The sequence below is a fragment of the Rattus norvegicus genome, chromosome 11 (assembly GCF_036323735.1).
Source record: "Rattus norvegicus strain BN/NHsdMcwi chromosome 11, GRCr8, whole genome shotgun sequence".
Lineage (NCBI taxonomy): Eukaryota > Metazoa > Chordata > Mammalia > Rodentia > Muridae > Rattus > Rattus norvegicus.
Window position 1 is genome coordinate 30,415,048 of NC_086029.1, and position 11,594 is coordinate 30,426,641.

Genomic DNA, 11,594 nt, shown 5'->3' on the forward strand with positions numbered 1-11,594 from the left:
GGGTAAGGAGAAGAAGGAGAAGAAGGAGAGGAGGGGGAGAATGGGGAGTGAGAAGAGGAGTAGGCAGAGATACAAGATATGGCTTGGTAACTGTTGGGCAGAGCCTAGAGGAATTGCTAACAGATAACTCATTTCGCTAATGATAGGGGCATGTCCTAAGAAACATATGCAAAAGCAGTCCTCATGCTGCAAACATCAAGCCCTCACAAATAATGACTTAGACAAATAATCACGTGATATCATGCCCTGTTGTTGACTGAAATCTTGTATAGGGCAAGCCTCTGAAGTTGAGACTCCCTTCCTTCATACATATTTATAATCAGTGTGTCTTCACCAGGTCTCATTACATTTTTCAATTCTTCTGAGCTAAGATCATTACACTTGTATTGGTAATAAAAATTCTTTATCTGTTGCTATAAAATTATAAAAAATAAAATGTTGTCTTTTTCCCCCCGCACAAGATCTGGTACCACAGTGCCCCAAAATATCTGGTATATATTTTCATCTCAGTCAAAGTCTCCCACCCACTCTGCTCTATCCCATATCACACTGCTGAAGGCTTCTCTCTGAGCCTGGCAACAATCTCTCTACCTATCTAGTCCCCAAGGCAGGTTGCCACCATGCCAAACATACACATCCCAATTCCATGGAGGGCCAGTGTCTCCACCACCAAAATCCTCTTAAACTTAAATCGCCACATGAAAGAACACACAACACAATAACCTCTGATCCAATTGATAAGATATAATTTGCTCATCTAGACAAACAAAACTCTGAACACATCCATCCCTTAAGAATATTCATAACAACCTGTAAATGTGCAGGGAGAATTATTTTTATGAACATTTGCTATTCCCTTTCGCAGCTTCCTGTCCATAAGCCCCCATTCCCATCCCTGCCCCTATTCCCATCCCCTCCCCCATATGGGTATTCTCCCCATCCATCCCCCTTACTGCCCTCCCCATATTCCCCTGCACTGGAGGTCCAACCTTGGCAGGACCAAGGGCTTCCCCTTCTACTGGTGCCCCAACAAGGCTATTCTCTGCTACATATGCAGTTGGAGCCCTGGGTCAGTACATGTATAGTCTTTCAGTAGTGGATTGGTCCCTGGAAGCTCTGGTTGGTTGGCATTGTTGTTCTTATGGGGTTGCAAGCTCCTTCAACTCTTTCAATCCTTCCTCTAATTCCCCCACAAGGAGGTCCTGTTCTCAGTTCAGTGGTTTGCTGCTAGCATTGACCTCTGTATTTGACATGCTCTGGATGTGTCTCTCAGGAGAGATCTATATTCAGTTCCTTTCAGCATGCATTTTTTAGCTTCATCAATCTTATCTAGTTTTGGTGACTATATATATATATGGGCCACATGCAGGACAGGCTCTGAACAGCTATTCCTTCAGTCACTTTGCTTCCATATTCCCTTCCTATGGATATTTTTTCCCCTTTTAAGGAGTGGGAGCATCCACATTTTGGTTATCCTTCTTGAGCTTCCTGTGGTCTGTGGATTGCATCTTGGGTAATTCGAGCTTTTGGGCTAATATCCACTTATCATTGAGTGCATACCAAGTGTGTTTTTCAGTGATTGGATTACCTCACTCAGGATGATATTTTCTAGTTCATTCCATTAGCCTATGAATTTCATGAAGTCATTGTTTTTCATAGCTGAGTAATACTCCATTATGTAGATGTACCACATTTTCTGTATCCATTCCTCTGTTGAAGGGCATCTGGGTTCTTTCCAGCTTCTGGCTATTATAAATAAGGCTGCTATGAACACAGTGGAGCTTGTGTCTTTGTTGTATGCTGGAGCACCTTTTGGGTATATGCCCAAGAGAGGTATAGCTGGGTCCTCAGGTAATTCAATGTCCAATTTTCTGAGGAACCCGCAGACTGATTTCCAGAATGATTGTACCAGTCTGCAATCCCACCAACAATGGAGGAGTGTTCCTCTTTCTCCACATCCTCGCCAGCATCTGCTTGCTATCACCTGAGTTTTTGATCTTAGCCATTCTCACTGGTGTGAGGTGGAATCTCAGGGTTGTTTTGATTTGCATTTCCCTAATGACTAAAGATGTTTAACATTTCTTTAGGTGCTTTTTGGCCATTCGATATTCCTCAGCTGAGAATGTTTTGTTTAACTCTGTACCCCATTTTTTTTTTATTATTAACTTGAGTATTTCTTATATACATTTCGAGTGTTATTCCCTTTCCCGGTTTCCGGGCAAACATCCCCCTCCCCCCTCCCCTTCCTTATGGGTGTTCCCCTCCCAACCCTCCCACCATTGCCGCCCTCCCCCCATAGACTAGTTCACTGGGGGTTCAGTCTTAGCAGGACCCAGGGCTTCCCCTTCCACTGGTGCTCTTACTAGGATATTCATTGCTACCTATGGGGTCAGAGTCCAGGGTCAGTCCATGTGTAGTCTTTAGGTAGTGGCTTCGTCCCTGGAAGCTCTGGTTGCTTGGCATTGTTGTACTTTTGGGGTCTCGAGCCCCTTCAAGCTCTTCCAGTTCTTTCTCTGATTCCTTCAATAGGGGACCTATTCTCAGTTCAGTGGTTTGCTGCTGGCATTCGCCTCTGTATTTGCTGTATTCTGGCTGTGTCTCTCAGGAGCGATCTACATCCGGCTCCTGTCGGTCTGCACTTCTTTGCTTCATCCATCTAGTCCAATTGGGTGGCTGTATATGTATGGGCCAAATGTGGGACAGGCTCTGAATGGATGTTCCTTCAGTCTCTGTTTTAATCTTTGCCTCTCCCTTCCCTGCCAAGGGTATTCTTTTTCCTCATTTAAAGAAGGAGTGAAGCATTCACATTTTGATCATCCGTCTTGAGTTTCGTTTGTTCTAGGGATCTAGGGTAATTCAATCATTTGGGCTAATAGCCACTTATCAATGAGTGCATACTATGTATGTCTTTCTGTGATTGGGTTAGTTCACTCAGGATGATATTTTCCAGTTCCAACCATTTGCCTACGAATTTCATAAACTCGTTTTTTATAGCTGAGTAGTATTCCATTGTGTAGATGTACCACATTTTCTGTATCCATTCCTCTGTTGAAGGGCATCTGGGTTCTTTCCATTTTCTGGCTATTATAAATAAGGCTGCGATGAACATAGTGGAGCACGTGTCTCTTTTATATGTTGAGGCATCTTTTGGGTATATGCCCAAGAGAGGTATAGCTGGATCCTCAGGCAGTTCAATGTCCAATTTTCTGAGGAACCTCCAGACTGATTTCCAGAATGGTTTTACCAGTCTGCAATCCCACCAACAATGGAGGAGTGTTCCTCTTTCTCCACATCCTCGCCAGCATCTGCTTGCTATCACCTGAGTTTTTGATCTTAGCCATTCTCACTGGTGTGAGGTGGAATCTCAGGGTTGTTTTGATTTGCATTTCCCTAATGACTAAAGATGTTGAACATTTCTTTAGGTGCTTTTTGGCCATTCGATATTCCTCAGCTGAGAATGTTTTGTTTAACTCTGTACCCCATTTTTAATAGGGTTATTTGGCTCTCTGGAGTCTAACTTCTTGAGTTCTTTGTATATTTTGGATATTAGCCCTCTATCAGTTGTAGGATTGGTAAAGATCTTTTCCCAATCTGTTGGTTGCTGTTTTGTTCTAATGACAGTGTCTTTTGCCTTACAGAGGCTTTTCAGTCTTATGAGGTCCCATTTGTCAATTCTTGATCTTAGAGCATGAGCCATTGGTGTTTTTGTTCAGGAAATTTTCCCCAGTGCCCACTTTTTCTTCTATTAGTCTGAGTGTATCTAGTTTGATGTGGAGGTCCTTGATCCACTTGGACTTAAACTTTGTACAGGGTGATAAGAATGAATCCAATCTGCATTCTTCTACATGCTGACCTCCAGTTGAACCAGCACCATTTGCTGAAAATGCTATCTTTCTTCCATTGGATGATTTTAGCTCCTTTGTCAAAGATCAAGTGACCATAGGTGTGTGGGTACATTTCTGGGTCTTCAATTCTGTTCCACTGATCTGCCTGTCTCTGTACCAATACCATATAGTTTTTATGAATATTGCTCTGTAATACTGCTTGAAGTCAGGGGATGGTGATTCCCTCAGAAGTTCTTTTATTGTTGAGTATAGTTTTCGCTATCCTGGGTTTTTTGTTATTTCAAATGAATTTGCAAAATGCTCTTTCTTTCTCTATAAAGAATTGAGTAGGAATTTTGGTAGGGATTGCATTGAATCTGTAGATTGCTTTTGGCAAAATGGTCATCTTTACTATATTAATCCTGCCAATCCATGCGCATGAGAGATCTTTCCATCTTCTGAGAGGGCAAAGTTGGCACTAGGCGATTCCCTCTTGGGTCTAGAATGTGGGCAGAGGGTAGTCTCCTCTGACTTCTCAGGAGTGTCCACATTGGGTGCAGAGAGCTGTTTGGCCAGTTCAGTTCTGTCCTGGGTGCAGACCAGAACCATGGGTACCAGCGGCTGACTGTTCTTATATCTCTGTGTCCAGAGGCACTACGCTGTTTTCCCTTGGACTAGGGATGCAGGCAGAGGTGTGCAGAAGTGGCAGTCTGTCCTGTGGTCTCAGGATGTCTGCACTCCTGGGTGTTCAGCTCTCTTCCCCACAGGATTTGGGTGCAGGGAAGTGTGGGATGCTATCAGTTCACTTCTGGGCAGAGTCAGAAACAGGAAGTGCCCTGATCCAGAGGACTTCTGTCTCTGTATGTTCTGAATCCACCAGGCAGGTCACTTGGTAGCAGAAAAGTGGATCTTACCTCTGCTCTCAGGTGTGTAGGGTGCTCCTGGAGACTGTCGTCCAGCTCTAGGCGCGGGCAGGAATCAAAGGGTCCTGCCCCTGAATGCTTGTAGGTCCTTGCACCCAGAGGGCAAAGTTGGCACTAGGAGATTCCCTCTTGGGTCTGGAATGTGAGCAGAGGGTAGCCTCCTCTGACTTCTCAGGAGTGTCCACACTTCTGAGGGTTCAGCTCTCACCCTCATCAGAGAGGAATCTTAATATCAGCCTCCATGTTCTCTCTGAGGCTTCTCCGCCTGGCTCTATCTCCTCCTCCCTCTAAAACCTTTTGACAAATGGGAAGAGGGAGAAGAGGCAGCCAGGAGAACATGGAGCTGACTGTTTCTATATTCCCATGTCCAGAGGCACTATGCAGTGTCCTCTTACACGAGGGATATGGGCAGAGGTGGGCAGAAGTGGCAGTCTGTCCTGCGGTCTCAGGATGGTCTGCACTCTCTTCCGCCATGGGATTTTCTATTACTACTACTATTACAAGATGTTGGAAACTACTATTGTGAGCAGGGCACCCAATGACGCCTCACCAAATCCACATAACTCATAATTTGCTGCTCAACTACATCTTCACCAAAAAAAAAAAAAAAAGGGAAAAAAAGGGAAATCTCTCATTCTCACAAAGCCAATGCTGAGGAGATGACCAAGTCCCACAGTGATGACTACATTAAATTCTTGTGTTCTATTCGCCCAGATAATATGTCTAAATACAGAAAGCAGATGCAGAGATTCATCACTGGTGAGGAAGACTGGCCAGTATTTGAGGACTTGTTTGAGTTCCATCAGTTGTCCGTGGGTGGCTCTGTCACAAGTGCTGTGAAACTCAATAATCAGCAGACAAACATCGCTGTGAACTGGGCTGGGGGCCTGCACCATGCAAAGAAGTCTGAAGCATCAGGCTTCTGTTATGCCAACGATATCCTCTTCACCATCCTAGAGCTGCTAAAGTATCAGAAGAGGGTGCTAGATGTTGACATTGATATTGTAAGTGGAAAGAAAACTTCCAGAAGACAAAAACCTGAACTGCCAAGCCTACTTAGCAGGTCTGTCAAGAGGCCCTGATTATGCTTTCTAAAAGGGGGTGACTCAGTGTTCCATGACCGGTTTTCAGGCTTGGATAATACCAGCCATTTTTAGATTGGTTCTGTCTATATCGTCCCACTGGTCTTGGGCAAGCAGAAAAACTTCCATTGCCCCGTCTTCCCCCAGTTCTTCAGGTAGAGGTTGTTAGCCTGGCACCCTTTTTGAGATATTTTCTTTTTGTGAGACTCTTTGTAATAAATGTAGGATAAAACAGCACATTTCTGTAAAAGCAAAACAAACAAAAAGATATTGAAGCATGTGTAGATGTGCACATGCACCATGAATTCCACCAGACTGGTCTATAGGACACTAACACCAGTACCATGCACATCGACTTACTGAACAGTCATTTTTGTTTCAAAGACTCTTACTTTATAGCTGGTTACAAACTCACAACCCTGCTTAGATCCAACGAATCACGATTACAGATAGAAGCTGCCATATGCCGCCCCATGTAGCACTTAAAATAAGTCAACATTTTTAACATTATAATCATTATCAAGACTATCTCCTTTATGGTGTTTTTAATATATTGTTGGTCAGGATATTTTCTCTGCCTTCGTAGTTACTTATATTACTATAGTCTGGGCAGTCAACATTATTAAAGCAGAAAATAATACAAAATCATTTGAAATGCTTTGATTTAAAATAAAAATAAAGCAAGTATTGTAAATTATAAGTTATAAGGGAGCTAGAAATCAGTATGAGTTTAGTGAGTGATTTATAATAGAAGCAGCAAAAGAAGAGAAAGATGCAGAGAAAGGAAGACAGGGACTGGGAATAACAGAGATGTGATCAGGTAGATACCATCATGCCCCATAATTGACAGTCCTTCAGTACAGACTGATTAGTGTGTGTGTGTGTGTGTGTCTGTGTCTGTGCCTGTGTGTGTCTGTGCCTGTGTGTGTCTGTGCCTGTGTGTGTCTGTGCCTGTGTGTGTCTGTGCCTGTGTGTGTCTGTGCCTGTGTGTGTCTGTGCCTGTGTGTGTCTGTGCCTGTGTGTGTCTGTGCCTGTGTGTGTCTGTGCCTGTGTGTGTCTGTGCCTGTGTGTGTCTGTGCCTGTGTGTGTCTGTGCCTGTGTGTGTCTGTGCCTGTGTGTGTCTGTGTCTGTGCCTGTGTGTGTCTGTGTCTGTGCCTGTGTGTGTGTGTGCGCGTGTCTGTGCGCGTGTCTGTGCGTGTGCGTCTGTGCGCGTGCGTCTGTGCACGTGCGTCTGTGCGCGTGTGCGTCTGTGCGCGTGTGCGTCTGTGCGCGTGTGCGTCTGTGCGCGTGTGCGTCTGTGCGCGTGTGCGTCTGTGCGCGTGCGTCTGTGCCTGTGCGTCTGTGCCTGTGCGTCTGTGTGCGTGTGTCTGTGTGCGTGTGTCTGTGTGCCTGTGCATGTGGCTGTGTGTGTCTCCGTGTATGTCTCTACATGTCTCTGTGTGTTTATCTGAGTTTCTATGTGCCTGTGTTCGTGTGTATTTGTATATGTCTGTGTATCTGTGTGTGTCTGTATATGTGTTTGTGTGTCTGTATGTCTGTCTGTGTTTGTGTGTGTGAGAGAGAGAGAGAGAGAGAGAGAGAGAGAGAAAGAGAGAGAACAAGTTGTTCTACGTATAAGATGTCTGTAAAGAAAAACAAAATAGCCAAATGACCACTAACATAAAAAATAAGGAATTATTATTTGAGATAAGACAAAATTTAAATGCAGGAACTATAACCCTCAATTATTAGACTAACCTGTGCAAGGTCCATAGTTCAGTTCATAGGACTGCAAGAAATAAAAATAAAAGTCAAACTTTAGGCAATGATAGACTGGGTGGGTACAAAAAGATGAATAATATTTTTCATGTATACTTTTTTAAAATAAAATAAATTTTTAATAAATTATAGCAATAGTATTAATAATCTTTGATTTCTGAAATAATAACAGTTTGTTTACCTATAATAAATTCCACCATTTATTCCTTTAATTGAATCCAGATTCTGAGAAGGGATAACAGTTAATATCGGGTGATTTTCCTTTCCTGGGTCTGAATTCACATGTCCAAAAACAATGAAAAAGAAGCCTGAATGCTTCTCCTCATAAGCAGAAAATGATGAACTACACATTTGCCTGACTGACCTAGAACTTGAGCACTCCCCCCTCTGTTTGATACTGTGTGTCACCCTAGCATATATCCCAGTCTATATGTGTGATTCTGCTGTCCATGACAGACAAAGAAGTGATCAATACAATTCCTTCACCTCTAACAAGGAACATGGCAGCTCGGTGACCTCACATGTGCCTCAAGGAAAAACTACACTGTAGAAAACTGGTAAGTTGATATCTGGGCTTAGCAGAATATATTTTTAAAATCAACAGACCAAATACATTACCATCTTTACTAGGTGTCATGTTTTGCCCATATTGGCAAAATATATTGGGGAAAATATGTATACTTTTTTAATCTTTACATATGTGAGTATTTTCCCTTTAAGTATGTATATGTATCAAGCATGCATGTGGTATCAGAAAAGGGCAGAAGAAGGTACCAGATCTCCTGGAATGGAGTTACTAATGGTTGTGAGCCACCACATGGATGTTCAAACCCAAACCCAGATCCCTGCAAGAGAAAAAGGTGCTCTTGTCCATCTATCTCTCTGGACCCCTGAATAAGAATTTTAGAAATTATATTATGTGAATAAAAGTTTCATCAGACTAGGGATTTGCTATAAGAATGTTGTAAGCCAATTTCTTTCCTGTAGTATAAATTATTGAAAATAATTGACTAATAAGATCTTATAAATGAATAGAAGGCGAAGCAATTCTGTTTATGTCTAGGGAGAAAGATACTTAGATAAGCAAAGTTCAGATGTGACCTTTCACAGTTTATATCCCCACTTGACTTCTCCATCCTTGCCACCCACATTGAATTTCCAGTTCTTTTGAGGACAGCACATCTTCCCTGCATTTCTCCTTCACCCTCCTTTCTCTGTTCCTTTGGATACTTTTTGCCTTTTAGACATTAGATTATTCTCAATTAAAACATCTTACATGGGGGTTGGGGATTTAGCTCAGTGGTAGAGCGCTTGCCTAGGAAGCGCAAGGCCCTGGGTTCGGTCCCCAGCTCCGAAAAAAAGAACCAAAAACAAAAAAAAAAAAACAAAAAAAAAAACAAAAAACAAAAACAAAAACATCTTACATGAAGGGCATCTCACCTAATTCTCTAATTTGGTCACCAACAATCATTTTCTAAAGTTTGTCAGATGCTTTGCCATGCGCAAAGATGAGAACAGCTGCTCTAGCCCCCACCTCCTTCATTTGCCAACGAGTTAACCCTGAGAGATAAGATCCCTTGAATGGCCATGAAGAACCACTGGGCAGGCAATGGAGTTATCGTTCTATCAGACAAGAACATTAAGAACACACAGAACAAATTATGTCTACAAGGTGAAGGCATTTGATAAATCCTACAAAACCTAAGGGTCCATTTTGATTCACAATAGAAAGGCTGATCAAGAGCCTTGGGAGAACTGGTTCACTCAGACGCCCAGGTGGGTGAGAGTTAGCTGAAGTGAAAGTGAAGCAAGCAAACGCTGCATGGAATGGAAGACCAGCCACGTGGGCATGACGCGAACAAATGTGAGAGAAAAGAAACATCTACTGGAGGTAAGGCAGGAAGTAATGGGAGCATCTGAGGCAGAAATGACAGCATCTGAAGTGGAAATGGCAAAACCGAATGAACACAGGTAGCACTGACTGGGTATCTGTGCCTGTGTCTGCACCTAACATACATTCGTGCATCAGGAAGGCTGAGTTTCTGTCAACGATATATGTTTCCCTTCCTCTTTGCACGAGTTTTGTGCTGTGTTGTTGTATCTTCACAGCCCTCTGAGCCTTCCCCCTGAGAAACAGATTATGAAAAAGACGCTCCCAGCTCCAAAGGTACAGAGAATAGAATTGCGTTGGTGCAAAAGATCAGTTTTTTCCTCAGATTTATTTTGCAAACTTAGAATGTTTACAAAATGACAATGAGGAAGGTCACCATAGAGTCAATTACTGTTTACTGGCCAAAAGAACAAGGGGAGGGAAAAATCTGTTGTTTGGCTTCTCACTAACAGCTTTAAATCTTCTTGTCTTTTCTTAATGCCAGATCCATTCCCAGAAAGTTTGTTTGTTGTTTGGTTGGTTAGCTGGTTGGTTAGTTTGATCTGATTTGGTTTTTCATGACAGGATTTCTCTGAATAGCCCTGGCTGACCTGGAACCCACTCTGAAGCCCAGGCTGGCGTCTTTCCTTCTTGCTCTTTTAAGAAAGTCTCAGATTTTAACCTCTAACACTTTTTTTTTTAAAGAGAAAGAAGGAAAAACATAATTCTCAACTTACAAAGGGAGTTTCACTCTGAATAAATTGATAGTATGTGGAATATATCATAAATGTGTTTACTACTCTTGACTTACCAAACAGGCTGGCAGCCCCTGACTCCCTGTGGCTGTCCATCATAGCAGGAGAGAAGAGAACTACATCTGGGTAACCTGGGGAAAGACCAAAACTCGAAGTTCAAAGTACAATTTCTACGGAATGCCTATCTCTTACAAACCAGAGTCAGGTTGAAAACTTTAAATTGGGCCATCATACATGGAGAACCATGTGCAGGATTACCTGGAAGAGGAGACCTTACATAATTACATGAAATCCAGTGTCATCTAGTAAGGCTTTACATCATTTCCCAACTTTTTAGCATAACGATCAGCCTTCACAAATATAGCCACCGTATCTCAGTTTGTGAGCATCATTAGGTAACAAACACGGTTTTGCACCTCAGATTAACTTGGAAATAGTTTTCTCAGTTTCCTCTTTGTACATCCTCATATACAAGAAAACTCCTTTCAAATGTGTCTGTGAGACTGTAGGTAGCAGTGGTGTAGGCCACGTGCTTAGCATGCCTGGGGCCCTGCATCTAAGCCCCCAATGTCACCAACAAAATTATTCTAAAATAAAACCAAATATGACTGTAATCTGGAGATAATAATAGATATAGAAGCATTCTACTTTTTATTGTGTGCGCCAAAGCCTCATTCACACAGAGAGCTAGCTATCACAAGTAGGAAAATAAGACGCAAAAAATAAGGTCTCTTTGGACTAGCAAAATGGTTCTGTAGATATGGCACCTACTACTCAGCCCCAGGAACTGATTCAGTCACCTGGATCCGCATAGTGTAAAGAGATAAAGTCTCCTGCAACTTTTCCTCTGACCTCCCAGACAGAATGAAGAGATGACTCCATTCTAGTCAAGCCTGGTGAACTATTTACTGAGCCTATGAGCATGTACCAAGGTAGCCACATCTGCTAAAAGGCCTACTGGGTACATGGTGATGCCTCACAAAGGCTGCATCCCCAGACATCCCTGACCCACTTGCAGGCAGCTCTGTTGAGTTCTCTCTGCTTAGCAACTGTGCTGATTTTAAAATCTCAGGGAAGAGCCTAAAGAGCCTTGGGACTCTCGTTAGCTTCCTGAGCCTTCCTCCTCCCTCCACAAAGTGATGCTTCAGTTCAGGGAGGATAGATACACACCACACAATAACATGGCAGTTCTTGGGGCCTTGTGGACCTCTGATCCATTCACAGGAGACTCTGCTTTCAAGATCTAATCACCCTCTAATGTCTGACCTCCTAGTTCGTAATGTACACTGGGGGAGTGAGTGTTTAAACACAGAAATTTGAAATGTGAAGGTTGGGAGATGAATGAATGTGCAATCTATCGCAAGACTGTCAGGAATGAAGCC

At 42.8% G+C, this 11,594-nt stretch overlaps 1 long non-coding RNA gene across 2 annotated transcripts; it reads right to left on the bottom strand.

The window, feature by feature from the left end:
• Nucleotides 1-729: 729 nt before the first annotated feature.
• On the bottom strand, nt 730-11,394 carry LOC120095595 (uncharacterized). Of its 2 annotated transcripts, XR_010056239.1 has the most exons (4): nt 10,269-11,394; nt 7,567-7,597; nt 3,320-6,071; nt 730-1,984 (listed from the first exon to the last, which is right to left on the bottom strand). It is a non-coding gene; the product is annotated as an uncharacterized LOC120095595 (long non-coding RNA). The 2 variants fall into 2 exon arrangements; XR_005491149.2 differs by having other exon boundaries at nt 730-6,071.
• Between the last annotated feature and the right edge of the window lie 200 nt (nt 11,395-11,594).